The following is a 16,187-nucleotide window of genomic DNA, read 5'->3' on the forward strand; positions in this document are numbered from 1 at the left end:
ATGCAAACCAATCCCCTTTTTCGAGAACTGGAATGACTGAGGCTAACGTGACCATTCTGAATTTGTGTTTCCGCAGGTGGCGGTTGAGCCGGCGCAGGTCCGGGATAGGCCTCCAGCCTTCTTTTGAGTGAGGAAGTACTGGGAACAGAAACCTTTCCTGTGGAATTGATCCGGTGCCCTCTCCACTGCCCCGATGGTAAGGAGACCTAAGACCTCTTTTTGCAGAGGAGGCTCGTGAGAGGGGTCCCTAAAGGAGGACGGTAAAGATGGGACGGAAGGGGGCAGTGTAGTGAAACAGATGGTGTAGCTCAATGTGACAATTTCTCTGACCCAACGATCTGTGGTTATGGCAAACCAACGCAGGTGATATGGTCTCAACCGGTGATGGAATAAACGCTGTGCATTGTGTAGAGCCTCTGTTAAGGGGATGGTGCGCAGTCCCTTGACTGACACGTCAAACCTGCTGCTGGCTGTGTTGCTGACTGGGTGCTTTGTTGGGCTGCTTTCTGTGGGTGTTGTCTCTGTCTCTGCTGTTCGTATGGCCAAAGCGGGGTGTGGCATACGAGAATGGTCTCTGTTTATTGTAGGGGGCGTATCTTCATGGATACGACGGCATGTACATTCCCAACGTTCTCAATGTAGTGCGAGAGTCCTTGATCTGTATTTTGGGCGAAGAGCAACTGACGGTCAAAAGGTAAGTCCTCTACCTTGGATTGTAGGTCTTTTGGGACCGCCGCTAACTGAAGCCAGGATGCGCGGCACATGACCACGGATGTGGCTGTGGTTCGTGCCGCTGTGTCAGTAATGTCAAGGGAGATCTGCAGGGCTGTATGAGCTGCTGGGTGGCCCTCCTGAACAACCGTTTTTAGGATGTTTTTCTTGGTGTCTGCTAAACGCTCTAACAGAGCGACTAGCCTGGTATAACTGTCAAAGCCGTGGTTAGCAAGCAGTGCTGTGTAATTAGTAGAGGTGGCAGACGAATAAATTTCTCTGCCCAAAATGTCCAGACGTTTGGTGTCTGTGTTATTAGTGGCGTTTTTGCCCTGTGGTGTTTTTTATTTCTGCTGTATGGTGTCCAGAAAGAGGGAATTAGACTGGAGGTGTGTAAATAAAAACTCTGTCCCCTTAGAAGAAACAAAATACTTTTTACCCAACCGTTTGCTAGTCAATAGGGTGGAAGCTGGAGTTTGCCAGATATCATTAGCAATTTCCTGTATGGCCTCATCGAAGGGATGTGCTAATTTGGATTTTTGGGAGGGCTGTAGGTTCTTTAGCAGGCAATGTTGTTTCTGCACCATGTCCGTGGTCTGCACCTCCTGAGACTGAGCAACTTGTTTAAAAAGCTCCTGGAATTGCGTACAGTCATCTGTGGGTGAAGAATCCCCCAGGAAAACTGCGTCATCAGGTGAAGATGACGACTGGTCGGTGGAAGAATTTAAGTTCTGTTGCTCGTGATCCGAAGGCATGTTGTCATTCTGCTACTGGTGGCTAAAGCCGAGGGCACCTCTCCGGTGCGTGTCAGCGCATCTGTTCAAGGAGCCAAGGTGTCCTGGGCAGGATGCTGCAGGGACACTGGGTGCCTGTAGTGAGGTGATCGAGATCAAGGGTATTCTGCGCTATGTGAGCGTGGATGCTCATGATAGTAGCAGCTGTAGTGCCGCCTGTGATGACATGCACCAGGGGAATACCTCGGGGAATACCTGCTTGTACTCCTGTAGTGGTGAGAGTATACCGAAGATGTTGGAGACCTCAGTGACGTTACCTCACTGAGTAGTGTGAGGGTGATCGGGAGTGGTGGACTCGATAATACCATCGAGGATTTGGGGAGCAATATGATGATCTATGGTATTGCTCTCTGGGTGAAAAGTAATGTGAAGCACGGTGCCGGCTCCCGGAGTGAGAAGAAGTTGGTGAAGGAGGCGCCGGAGAAAAAGTAGCTAGATCTGTGTTAGGGGAGGGTGTGCAGATGCAACTGGACTTCCGTTGTACCTTTGTAGGTACTGGTGAGATGTGCACAGGAGGTGTGCACAGGAGGTATGCTGGGGGATGGTCTGTGCAGAGACAAGATAGCTCATTTATGATCTATTGCCGGGGGCAGCCAGTGCCGTTGGCATTGCTAGAGGCGATGTCGGTGCCATTGACGCCGCCGGTGTTAATTGCACCACTGGTAACGGTGCTGAGCTTGGTGGACCCACTGGTACTTGTGGCTACAACGTCAGCTCCAAGTGTGCCAGTGCCGTAGGGGTCAGCACCGACCCCTTTAGCCTGGTCTTCGAGTAGGCCCTTGGTGCTGTTGCCAGTGCTGAGTCCAATTGCGGCACCGCATGCACCGTCAGTGCCGGGTCACTACACAGCTGGGCTCAGAGCCGACGTGCTACGGCCCTTGTTTGTCTTGCCACCATCATGCCTCAGCGGTGTACCCGAGGTGCCAGGTCTATCTCTCGCACATGCACTTCTGGTAGGTGCGGAGGTCCTCTTATCGGTGGAGATAGGATGGTTTGTGCGGAGGTCCTCTTATCGGTGGAGATAGGATGGTTTGCGCACCACAGGAGTCTCGTCAGCGGTCGAGTCTGCGGTCGGTGGCTGTAATGCTCTATTGAAGAAAAACATTTTGAGCCGCATTTCTCTATACCTTCTGGCTCGTGCAGTCAACTTAGTGCAGTGGGCGCACTTTTGAGGGATATGGCCCTCTCCGAGGCACTTAACGCAGCACGAATGCCATCTGACGCGGACATTGCGTCCCGGCATATTGCCCCGGGGGACTTGGGCATAATGAGCGACTCTCCTGTCTCCATTTGTGAGGCTGTATGATTGATGACAAGAAAAAAAAAATATATATTTTATATATATATATATATATATATATATATATATATATATATTAATTAAACTAGAACTGAAGTAGAACCATAATTAGAAGGGCTACTAACAACAACAAGGCTAACAAATAAACTGATTCTCTCTGTTTTACTTTTCTCCTCAGAATGGAGGAAGAGCTCATCCAGACTCCATCTGTGGCCATGGACGGTTAGGAGGAACTGGCAAGGCCAGACTGCGCTCCACGAAAGGGCGCAAACAGTGTGAGGCAACAAGCGCACATGTGCGGTCCGGTGGGGCTACTTCTAATGAAAAATCTCCAACCTGCGGCAACAGGACGAGCTCAACACCTTCAATGGAGCACCTACGGGGACTCTACTCAATGAAGAATTACAACCTTTGAATGGAAGTACATTGTCTTTGGTGGCCCTGAAAGCTATCAGTTTTCGTTTGTGCGTCCCTCAATAGGCTTCTGGTTTGACATACCTGCCCTACAGGTTCATGTATGTTACCTTTCTTGATGTCTGATTTATGTTCATTTAGTCTGGTTTGGCCAATATACATGGCAGAGGGGCACTGCTGGCACTTGACATATATTTGATGGCAATTTGTAATTGGAGACTGCACTATAAACTGCATTTTGGAAGCATGTCTGATTATTAATGTCTGTGTTTAGATGCTAAAGTGATTGTTGCAACTTAACAGCTTTAGATACCATAAATGTTTTGAAGGCAATTTTTCAAATGCATCTCTCAAAGTTTAAATGCATAACTGTATAACAGTTTTTACTTTATTTTAAATGAGTGACATTCTCTCTCTTTTGTGACTGTTACATAATTTTTAAACATTTTACTCAAGCCTGTCTTCTCTTTCATACTATATAGTTGATTGTGCAGTAAAGTTCTAATACTAGGTTTGTACCATTCATTTTTATACAACATCAATATTGATGTCAACAGAGAATTATTATTTTATCAAAGAATAAAGCATGGCTTTTTTTTTAAAAAGTACTGTTTCTAATCTGACTATGCTTCATTATATAATTGAATGTAGCTAAAATTACCTAAAATTGACAGACAATGCTCATATACGTTAATTAAATTTTTAACAACATAATTCATTGTTAGTTCTATCTGTAAACAAAGAGATGAGGTCACAGAAAAGTGTCCCTCCCTTTTATGGGCAGTGAAATGTATCTAAGATCCCACCAAGATATAACCATGACAAGTGCAACAAACAGGTTTTACCACACATTTGGTTTTAATTATGATCTCTCAGAAGCCAAGAATTCCGAGTTTCACAAATATATCCTCTCTAGTAACTTCTGGCCTCCTAGCATCATCTTGCAATATCAAGTTTTTCCAGTGTCACCCCACAGCCCCCTCTGTAACAGAAGAGAGAGCTTTACATTTTCATGTGAATGTGAACACTTGGTATGCTGGAATGATTGCATTTATTATAGTAGTTAAATTGAACATCCTACAGATGCGCATATTTCCACTAAAAATGGCATCATTTTGAACTGGGAAGGATACACTAGATCTATAAAAGTTCTTCTATTACATTACTTGGATGTATCCCTTCCAGTGTTAGGGACGCTTCTAATTGATTCCAGAGTATATCAGACGTCTTTTTGATTTTATGATGGTCTTGATTATCATTGGAAACATCAAGGCAGAAACAACTGTTTCTTTGATTTAATGGAGGGTCAAAAGTTGTTGTGACGGTGGGCAAACCAAATGACAGACACGAAGCAACTGTTAAATTTTACAAATGTTTACATGAACTGATCTTGCACGTTGCAATATGTAGCCAATTCTTTTTATAGCCCAAACCTCTGGAGGGCCTCCTCTTCATAACATAGTGGCAATACTGACCTTTAACAGTTACAAGTTTAGCAACCTCATACCTCAACTAAATGTAACATGAATGCTTTTTTAAACACTGACACCTATGGATAGTTTAGAGATTCCTAAAAAAGAATTTGAAAACATAGCCAGACATGAGTAGTATGTGAAGGTAGGGCTGGGGGAGGCAAATATTGGTTGTATTATACATTTTAATTAATGAAAAATCTAAATTTAAGGTAATAAAATATCACTCTTTGCAAAAAGATATTAAACAGGCTTCTCCACATATACATTGAGAATCTTGTGAAGCTGGATTATGTATTAAATACAAAATAACTATTAAATTTGACAGAACTAGCTAATGCTAAGACTTGAAGATAAAACTGATACATACTAATGAGAAGAGTATAGAGGTGACACCAGGAATGTTAAGGAAGACTCAAGGTTTAAAACTATTTTTGGGCTAATGGATCCAAACACTGTAGTTCCCCTTACTGGCATTATTTGATCAAATTCCATGTCTGGTGCTGGCATCTCCCACACACATAAGCTAATGTTTAGTTTGGAGTGGTACAGGTGACCTTGCGCTTGTCCTCTATATTGGAATGAAGCATTTTATTCTACATATTTAACATTAGTCTATCTGTAGATACATATTTTAGCACAAATACTAATTTTAAATGCCAACTGAAAGACCATAATGAGTTTAATCATACTAAATGTAAGTATCTTGTGAGTTGGAGTGTTTCAAGAATTTAGCAGCTGAGGTGGTGAAGAGTTTCCCAGAAGGGCAATGAACACCTCTCATAAATCCCAAAGAGATTTGGTGAGGCTGGGTAGTACAGTGAGGCCCACTGACGGGAAGGGGAAGACACAGAGGGGGCAGCTGCCCAGGGCCTGGCAATTCAAAGGGCTCAGGGATCCAGCCACCTCTGCTGCTGCAGTAGCTCTGGAGGTGGGTGAAGCTTTGATTGATGCTGAAGTGCCACTCAACCTGGCTGTGAAGGCTGGGGTAGGTCCAGCTCCACTGTCTGGTTGACACTTAGGCTGGCTGCCCCAGCCCCACCCCCTTTGCCCAAGTTCCCATCCCTTCTGGAGGTGGAGAGCTGCCTCCTCCCCCCCCCCCCCGACCTTGCTCTGGGGCCCACAGTGGCTGTCAGCTCTGCCAAGTATAGTATACATATCTGAGGGGGAAACTTAAGACTGGGCATGTGTTTGGGTCACTGACTCTTACCAATCTTGGCTGGTTTGCAGAGTACAACTCAAGTGTGCCTGGCAGGCTGTAGTTACACATATACCTCATGGTGTGGCTTGCATGCTAGGAGGCTGTTGGTATGTAGAATAGGTGGGAGCTCCTTCAGCAAGGCACTGTAAGGAACCCAAGGTTTCAGGGCAGGGGTGGCACAACTTCTCTTTAGTCTGGATTTTACCCTGGCATATTACAGAAAGAATGGCAAATGCCACACTTGGTGGCAGTATGAGTCTCCCCAAGGCAGTAAGGTAGCACTGGTTGCAGACAGAGAAGGTAGCAAAGGTTGCCAACAGAGAAGAAAACCACAGGAGAGAGTTCCTAAACTCAGGTCTCTAGGCATAGTCCTTCATGAGAAGAAACTTCCTAAGAAGACTGGAAAAGGGCAAATATTGTGCCCATCTATAAAAAGGGGAATAAGAACAACCCAGGAAACTATAGACCCGTCAGTTTAACGTCTGTCCCAGGGAAGATAATGGAGCAGGTAATTAAGGAAATCATATGCAAACACTTGGAAGGTAATAAAGTGATAGGGAATAGCCAGCATGGGTTTGTGAAGAACAAGTCATGCCAAACTAATCTGATAGCTTTCTTTGATAAGATAACAAGCCTTGTGGATAAGGGAGAAGCGGTGGATGTCATATACCTAGACTTTAGTAAGGCATTTGATACGGTCTCGCATGATATTCTTATTGATAAACTAGGCAAATATAACTTAGATAGGGCCACGATAAGGTGGGTGCATAATTGGCTGGATAACCGTAGTCAGAGAGTTGTTGTTAACGGTTCTAAATCCTGCTGGAAAGGGATAACAAGTGGAGTTCCTCAAGGGTCTGTTTTGGGACCCGTACTGTTCAATATCTTCATCAATGATGTAGATATTGGGATAGAGAGTACGCTTATTAAGTTTGCAGATGATACCAAACTGGGTGGGGTTGCGACTTCTTTGGAGGATAGGGACATAATTCAAAATGACCTTAGCAAGTTAGAGAAATGGTCAGAGGTAAACAGGATGAGGTTTAATAAAGAGAAATGCAAAGTGCTCCATTTAGGAAGGAACAATCAGTTCCATACATACAAGATGGGAAGCGACTGTCTAGGAAGGAGCATGGCAGAAAGGGATCTAGGGGTCATAGTGGACCACAAGTTGAATATGAGTCAACAGTGTGATGCTGTTGCAAAAAAAGCAAATATGATTCTAGGTTGTATCAACAGGTGTGTTGTAAGCAAAACTCGTGAAGTCATTCTGCCGCTCTACTCTGCACTAGTTAGGCCTCAGCTGGAGTACTGTGTCCAGTTCTGGGCGCCACATTTCAAGAAAGATGTGGAGAAATTGGAAAGGGTACAGAGAAGAGCGACAAGAATGATTAAAGGTCTAGAGAACATGACCTATGAAGCCAGGCTTCATGAACTGGGCTTGTTTAGTTTGGAAAAAAGAAGATTAAGGGGGGACATGATAGCGGTTTTCAAATATCTAAAAGGGTGTCACAAGGAGGAAGGAGAAAATTTGTTCCTCTTGGTTTCTGAGGACAGGACAAGGAGTAATGGGCTTAAAGTGCAGCAGGGGAGGTTTAGATTGGACATTAGGAAAAAATTCCTAACTGTCAGGGTGGTCAAATATTGGAATAAATTGCCAAGGGAGGTGGTGGAATCTCCCTCTCTGGAGATATTTAAGAACAGGTTAGATAGACATCTGTCAGGGATGGTGTAGGTGGAGCTTGGTCCTGCCTTGAGGGCGGGGGGCTGGACTCGATGACCTCTTGAGGTCCCTTCCAGTCCTATTATTCTATGATTCTATGATTCTAAGATGGGAAAACTAAGCTAATTATAACACTAATAAGTGTAAACTTACTAAAAAGCTACTTACAATATATATTTACAAGTAAAGACGTTGAGGAGAATCATAGTGGATGCAGCAAATTCCAACTCAGGATATATAAGAAGGAAATGGAGAAGTATTTGTCCAGGCCACCCTTTACACCCCTTCTTTGGAAGCATGAAAAGAGCAACTGCTTATGCACAGATACTACTTGTTACAGTTCTCTAGTCTCAGGCACCTGGATCACATATGTACACGTGTGAAATGTATATAGGGACCATTAGTCAAACAAGATCAGGTTCCTATTGAATTAACAATATTTGTAAGGTTTCTAACCATATCTTGCTATATTATAGCTTTTAAACATGAAGCTAACCAGTTCAAAGTTTAAAATATGACCTTTGATGTATTTTACACAAAAGATTTCTTAAGAAACTGAAAGTTAGTCCTTATTTTGCAGCGATGATGATAAATCCATACATCCCAAAAGTTAGTGCCCTTTCTCTAAAGAAAGTAAGTCAGGATTATGCAGAATCAGAATCGGACAATGGAAAACTATTAAGACCAACCTACGGACGTAAAATTTCCATTTGGCTAATCGAATAGTCGATGCAATTTGCATTGACTATTCAGTTAGTCAATAAGGGCACTTCCGCCTTTGAAGTGTAGCAACAGCCCAGGGCTGTTGCTGCACTTAAAGAAAAAAGTGCTGCAGAGAGCACAGAGCCAGCGTGGGACACAAGCAGTCCCCAGCTGACCCGGGGCTCCACCCAGCACTGCAGCTTGGAAACGGCGTGTGCAGCCTGGTGCCAACTCTGGACTCCCTTGCTGACCCCGGGCTTCATGTGGTGCTGTCACTTTGAAATGCCTCATGCAGCCTGGGACAGCTTGGGTCTGCCACTTTGAAGCACCATCTCGTCTTCCTCCCACTTACTGCCTCTTTCTGATAGAGGCAGCAAGGGGGAGGAAGCAACTAGTTGACTAGCCTATCTACTATCCGATAAGCATTTGCTTATCGGATAGTCTACTAGTCATTCACATCCCTAGAAAGACCTACAGACAATACAGGAATTCTACCACAATAGTAAGACCCTCGCATCTGTGTGCATTAGTTTACAAAGATTCTATGGGAGGCTCCTGCGTTTAACACACTGAATGTTCGTGTTAAGGAATTTTTGGTCAAAATATAATGTGTGATAAAGGCCCACAGCTATATACTACAATTAGCGCTGTGGATTTGTTTTACAAGCCCACAGTAAACTGAAAAAGATGTACAAAGTGACTTTTAATTACTCTTTCTTGCCTCAAGAGCCTGATTTTGCTTCCTGTGAAGTCAATGGGGAAAGTCCCAGTATTTTAGAATTAATCTCTAAGCAGCTTCATCTAGTACTCATAGAAGTCAGTGAAACACCTCCCACTTATCTGAATGGACCAAAGTTCATCAGGGCCTAAATCAGCAACCTAGTATTAATGTGTGGATAGTAACCTAAATTACATCTAGTGCTCACATGTTATTAAATATTTTAAACAAATATTAAACAGAAAATTTGTTTTATGATGGGTATGCCAAACAAACAAAATGTGTAAAACAGAAAACTAGTCTCCTTACCTTAATTCTTATTTCTCATAATGGAAGGCATCCACTGGTCTGGACATTACTCATGGATTAGATCTGTTCATTCCACCACAATGCAGGCAGAAAAATTCTACCCTGGAAGGAGATGTGGTATGAAATTTCAGGTGGACCGATTTTGTTTATTTTTTGTTAGTTAGGGGTATGTGTCAATGAGCAAACTGAGATTATAATGTGAAACAATTTTCAATTTTCACTTTCTGTAGAGAGCAGTTCTACTTTGAAGAAAGCATCTATATAAAATGACACCTTTTTATTTAAGAGATCCATTTCACATGGGTATAATAATGTGGAGTCCTGTCTCTATTATATTGAGTAAAATGTGCTTTTCGAACATATTGTTCCTTGTGAGGCTGCATATGCAAAGCAAATTAAGATCTTTTCCTTCTAGTGCATCATAGGTGTTGTTTCCTAAATTCCACTCATTTGTGTTTGTACAAAGTCACTAAAAATTGTGGGACTATATGGTAAAAGTGAAAGAGTAACTTGGGATTGTAGATTTTTCACTGATGGTAAATGGCACGAGATGGAAAGAATTCAGCAGGACTTTCTGATCCCAAGGACAATTTGAGGCATTGAAATTTAGAGGAGATTATGGCTTCTGTATCAAATATGCTCAATTACACATTGATATATACACCAACAATGACATCTCATTACTCTTCAAAATGCATTGAGAATTCCATAAAATAAGTTACTGTGTTGAGTTTTCAAAAATAATGAATTTAGATTTTCAACTAGGAAAAAAAATCATTACTCTTTGACAATACTCTTGAATTATTAGGTTTATTTTTATCGTTTTTACTACAGGAAACTATCACAGGAAGCTCTCAAAGTTCAACACAACTAGATTGTTGCTTAATATTTAAAAAATAATGGTTAAGGCCTTTATACACTATAACTACTGATTACTGAATTAATTCTGAAGACTAGCCAATGCTTTCTTTCTGGATAATACTCAGAACAAAGTAAATATTGGGTTAGTTAGGACACTTGTTGTTCTAATACTTTAATAGCTTATTGTTCACTCTTGGTTGCCTCAGTAAGATAAAACATAAAAAACAGCATTTCCTGACAGGAAGTGAATTCCCACTGTGTGTCTCAGGACTCCAGCCAAGATCTCTGTTCACAGGAGTGACAGATGTCTTTTGTGGTTTACAGATTAATAAACTAAAACCATGATTTCTGTATCAAACAATCTATGTAGTCTGGATACTGCAACGCACAATGCCAACTGCATTGTATTTTGCAGGACTTACATTCAAGTACATTTATGCTACCAATCCCAGAAAAAGTTAATATATCAGTCTTAGGACATCCCCAATTACAGCTATTCTCTCTATGTTAACATCTAAAGATTAAGCTGATTTTCTCAAGAATTTAGTGAATGATTCTCATCCTAAAATTATTTCCACATGATAGTCTGACATGTAAGCTAGAATGTTAAAATAATAGATAGTACCAAACTTACAGTGAAATTACTGGTATTAAATAATACTTATTCATTCACAGTGTGCCTTTTAATAGGTATACTTAACATTGCTATTGCAATAAATTAACATGTATTGTGGATAAAGTATTGAGATATGACGAGGGAATGATATAAATACTTAGACATATTAATCCAACAGTACAGTAACTATGGTAAAAACAAAAAGTTGCTTGTTAGAAATCACATACTCTCTTCCAATTAACAAGTGTTTTAATGATAATTAATATCCTATCATAATACAGTAATAATGAAAAAGGTGCTGTCCCATCAAATTTACCACACTGGAGTTCTACCACACTGTGCAGTATGGAATTTGCACTAGGGATGTTAGATATCAGTTATTCTAGTAATCGTGTGGCTGCAACAATTTTTAGGGGTTACACATTTACTAAAACGCTCCCTGGGGATAGGGTCAGCAGCCAGTAAGCATCTGGCTCCCAGCCCCACTCATGGGGAGCCTCTTGCTATCCTGTACTGCTATCTCTGTATCTGAGGCAACAGCACAGGGTGGCAAGTAGAGTTGGTCTGTAAGGGGAGCCAGTTTAAAAATCCACTCCCCCCCCCCCCCCCCCCACACACACACAGAGGCTGCTCTGGCATCCAGGGTTGACAGTAGGAGCCCCAAGCACACATACTGTGTTTGACAAAACAATATGAAGAATTTTAAAAGAAACATTAAAAATTCTGCACATGTTATGTATACCACAGAATTTCCCCAGGAGTATAAGTAACTATAACAAACGGAGAAAATTCTTTCACAAAAGTTTCCTAATCAGTGTCCTCTAACTATACTGCAGTTTAGAATCTCAGCCTCTTGGGTAGAGAAAACATTCCTATGAAGCTTTTGTTTCGTGATAAAATTACAACTAATCAAACTAAATGGTGGAACTCTGGGTTTTCAGGCAATACTACAAGTTACTATTACAAATATACATGAACTGTGTGTTTTTAAAAAATTATTTGCCCCACAGCAAATCTCATGACATGTACATTCCTGATTCTGTAACCATGTAAATTTATTGGCAGGATGGTAGGGTAAAGTTCACCTCTCAGGCTGCTTCCTCAGCACCAATCAGCAAAGTCTAGTTATGTCAATTTATGTCACTTTCAGTACTCAATGATGCAAGGAAATGGATTAGAGTTCTGGACTGTGGAAACAATGTTAAACATCTATGCCAAAACTGAGTATCAAACTCCCAGGCCCAGCTTTATATGCCCGACTTCATAAAAGTTAATGGAATGAATGACATTTAAAAAACTCAGTATAAAAAGTAAAACTTATTTCCAGATGTTGAAATAAGATTTGCCTGTAGAAAATACTTAAAATATATTTTTTGCAAACAGAGATGTAATTTGAAATGCAATTTTACAAGAAAATGCAATATAAAAGACATTTAAAAACACTTTTTTTTTTTTAGAATTTGCTAGTGATGTCTAAGGAAATAAAAATATATGGCAATCCTTGCAATGTTTAAGGCTATTAAAATACCCTCCAGACATACAACCTTTTCGTATATTTTTAAATCAGAATATACCCCCTCTGATCAGCCTCCTATTTATATGTGCCACAGCAATTGTAAAGAGGCAGTATCGAACCTATGACACTATCTTAGTGCTATGTATTATGTAATTTTGATTTAGTTCATGATATAGTTTAGTTTTACTCCATTTTAAACAATCCATTTGAGTTATATTTGTTCAACTGTAAATCTTAAAAGGTAGCTTCAATAACTCATCACAGTATCATATCACAACTAGATCCTTTTCTAAGCACAGTATGGAAATACTCGTCTTAACTTTTAAGATGTACTCCAAAACAAGAGCCCCATCCAGCTCCTACTGAAATGAAAGCTTCCATTGATTTAAATGGAAGCACAAGCAGATGCCATGTCCCTAAAACCCTCCCACAATGAACAGTAACAATAGAGGAAAACATCTTAGCAAAACAGGTAAACAGATTTAATGAATACTGACTGCATGGGGGAAACAATATTTCAAACATAAAAATTCAACTCACCATTCACATAACTACACTGAGGACGAAAACAAAAATATTTGAAAAAGAGAATCAAAATATGCTTCCAACAACTTTTTGCTGCATCCCTCCCCAATTGCTCTGTCAAATACATAGCAGCAGCAACACAAAGCATCTTTATGGCAGGAATAAAAGGCTCTTTTAAATGCTTTTTTTAAAATTGAATGAACCCACTCTTACATAAAGTTCATGCCACTATGTCTCGAGCGTCACTATTGCCAGATCATGGAGCTGTCAGTCAGCTAATTCTGGTAAATTACATACAGAGCAATCTGAAATATGTATTCAATTTTTATATTGGATCAAGTCATAAAATTGTAATCAAGAGGTTGATTAAAAACGATCTGAGCATTCAATGATACTTAGCAAAATGTTTACAAAGTTCTTCTGATTAATTTTTCTTTCTCCAAAACAAGAGCGTCACTTCTTACTGAGAACAGTTCTCACTTTCAGAGCCACTTTCTTCCAGGAAGAAATTAAAGAATTTACTACATAAGAACAGCCATATTGGGTCAAACCAACGATCCATCTAGCCTAGTATCCTGTCTGCCAACAGTGGGCAATACCACATTCCCTAGAGTGAGGGAACACAACAGGTAATCTTCACATGATCCCTCTCCTGTCATCCATTTCCAGACAAACAGAGGCTAGGGGCACCATTCCTACCCATCCTGGCTAATAGCCATTGATGGACCAAACCTCCATGAATCAATCTAACAGGTTTCAAAAAAGAGCTGTAGTCCTAGCCTTCACCATATCCTCTGGCAAGGAGCTCCACAGGCTGACTGTGCGCTGAGTGAAGAAAAACTTCCTTTTGTTTGTTTTAAACCTGCTGCCTATTAATTTCATTTGCTGACCCCTAGTTCTTATATTATGGGAATAAGTAAATAACTTTTCCTTATTCACTTTTTCCACACCAGTCATGATTTTATACTCCTCTATCATACCCCTCCTTAGTGTCCCCTTTTCTAAGCTGAAAAGTCCAAGTCTTTTTAATCTCTCTTCATATGGGACCCATTCCAAACCCCCTAAATTATTTTTGTTGCCCTTTTCCAATGCCAATATATCTTTTTTGAGATGAGGCAACTACATCTATACGCAGTATTCAAGATGTGGGCATATCACAGTTTTATTTAGAGGCAGTAAGATATTCTCTGTCTTATTCTCTGTCCCTTTTTTAATGGTTCCTAACACTATTTGCATTTTTGACTGCTGCTGCACACTGAGTGAATGTTTACAAAGAACTATCCACAATTATTCCAAGATCGCTCTCTTGAGTAGTTGTAGCTAAATTAATTCCCATGATATTGTATGTATAGCTGGGATTATTTTTTCCAATATGCATTACTTCACATTTATCAACATTAAATTTCTGATACACAAAGCCACAGACTCCTCCCAAGTACAGTATTAATAATTTGTGTGGGTTTACAGTTGCCATAGAATTAACAAATCTGATATCCCATTGCTTAAAAAAAATACAAAAAAAAATAAAAGCTAAGTTTAATTGATATCATGTGGTGTGATGAAAGAAACCTTGCCCTAGAAATGACCTTTATGATTTTTCAAGCTATCCAAAATATACGCAAGAGCAAGGGTGGAGCACTATAGAACCCACTATAACAATGATTCACAGAATGCACATTCATTTGCAAGTTTGGCAAGCAAATAATGCTAGCAAGTATGGATATTATCTACAGAAATGTCCAGCTGCAAGTGTAACAGGGGGACAGAGAAATTCCCAAGCTAAAAATGTGGGATTTTGCTTGTAACCGCCATCAACTCTGAGGAGCAGTGCATTTTCAAACCAGTAAATTTTTTTTAAGCTAAGCAAACAGGACAATAGAAGAAAAAGAACTGGTCTGGGAAAGGATTTTAAGATGGTTAAGTAGAAGTAGGTCCTTTTTTAAGTTGAGTCTAAGTTTCACATACCCTTCACTGCAATGAACATTTTTACCTTGTCTACAAAATTATGTAGTGCCTTGAAAAAACACAAACATGCTACAAGCAACTACAATAATATAGCTGTCCTTTATGTTAACACTTCCCAGTAAGGCATCATACAATATTTGTATTTATCAGACAAAATATTCATAACTCAGACAGATAGGAATTTATATAAACGGAACACATAAAACAAGATAAAAACACATAAAAAAAAGACAATGCTTTCTGGTGAAAACTTCCCAGATACATATCATTCCAAAGCAAACAATTTTTGTTTTAAACCAAAGAACTATTCTTTATTTCCCAAACACCGCCCACTCTTCCAAATAAACAAGTGATCCACTGTTGCGTAAGAATTTTAATTGTTTCCATAATCCTTATTACCTGCCAAAAAAGTACTTAACATGAGATATCTACCATAGTAGGCTCAAAATACAGGCACGTTTAAAATAAAATAATTATCTATCTGTGCATTATGTAAAACAAGCTTAAGACTAACTTTGTATAGATTAAAGCATTTTATAAAGCACAAAAAAAGATTTTTTTCTATTTACTGTTTCTATCCTCAACAAACTTAATCCTGTTTTAGTTCTCCAAATTTAAAAAACATTTTAATCCAAGTTTTGCCTCCCCTACTCAAAGGAAGCAGCATCTCACATTGGAAGCAATCCCACTGGCTCCAATGAAATCTCTTGTGATACAAGACGCTATTGAACATAAGCAGTTAAAGACATATCCTAATATGAAATGCTTATGAGGCTTAAAGTTATTCAGATATGTAAGACCACATCAACATTAGAAACTTATTTTCTGAACATCAGTTGGAGGAGGGGATGATTTAAAAATGCTTTTGCCAGGTAAACTGATTTCATTGGGGAAACCAGAATAAGTTATCCTGATAAGCCTTTTCTAATGTAGACTCGCTCTAAAAATTCTTCTCTTGCAAGACAAAATTTAAACAATCTTATAAACAGTGGGGAAAGTGTTTTTGGAAATACAGGGTGGAAACTAACAAAATATTTTCCTTACAATGCATATCAGATTTTTTCCCCCTCACTCATTTTAACATTGAATCAGCATGTCATAGATTCTCACGCCTTCAGTGTTTGGAAGCTGCTCTCGAATCCACTTTTTGGTTTGTGATCTGTAGCGGGAGGGTAGACAAGCCTTTGATTTGGCATGCAATGTTGATAATGTGGCTTAACCATCTCTTGATAATATTTTAAATCCCGACCTCTCTCTCAGTACAGTGCATTCCCAACTTAGGAGTTTAAGATGTGCAGACCCTGCACATAGGAGGGTGGGGGGAGAGGGTTTAAGGGAATCAGTGAGTATCTGATGATTG

General features: G+C 40.1%; 1 protein-coding gene across 23 annotated transcripts in view; it reads right to left on the reverse strand.

Moving 5' to 3' along the window:
- Positions 1–16,187, reverse strand: part of ADD3 (adducin 3) — a 181,277-nt gene that overhangs the window by 62,109 nt on the left and 102,981 nt on the right. For 16 of the 23 annotated variants that reach the window (XM_075935505.1, XM_006135013.4, XM_075935497.1 and 13 more), the window contains one exon: positions 9,345–9,446. The exons of the other annotated variants lie outside the window; for them this stretch is intronic. The gene's annotated coding sequence lies outside the window, so the exon portion shown is untranslated. The remainder of the gene's footprint in view (positions 1–9,344; positions 9,447–16,187) is intronic. 23 annotated transcript variants of the gene reach the window in all.

Source organism: Pelodiscus sinensis, chromosome 8 (genome assembly GCF_049634645.1).
Source record: "Pelodiscus sinensis isolate JC-2024 chromosome 8, ASM4963464v1, whole genome shotgun sequence".
NCBI lineage: Eukaryota > Metazoa > Chordata > Testudines > Trionychidae > Pelodiscus > Pelodiscus sinensis.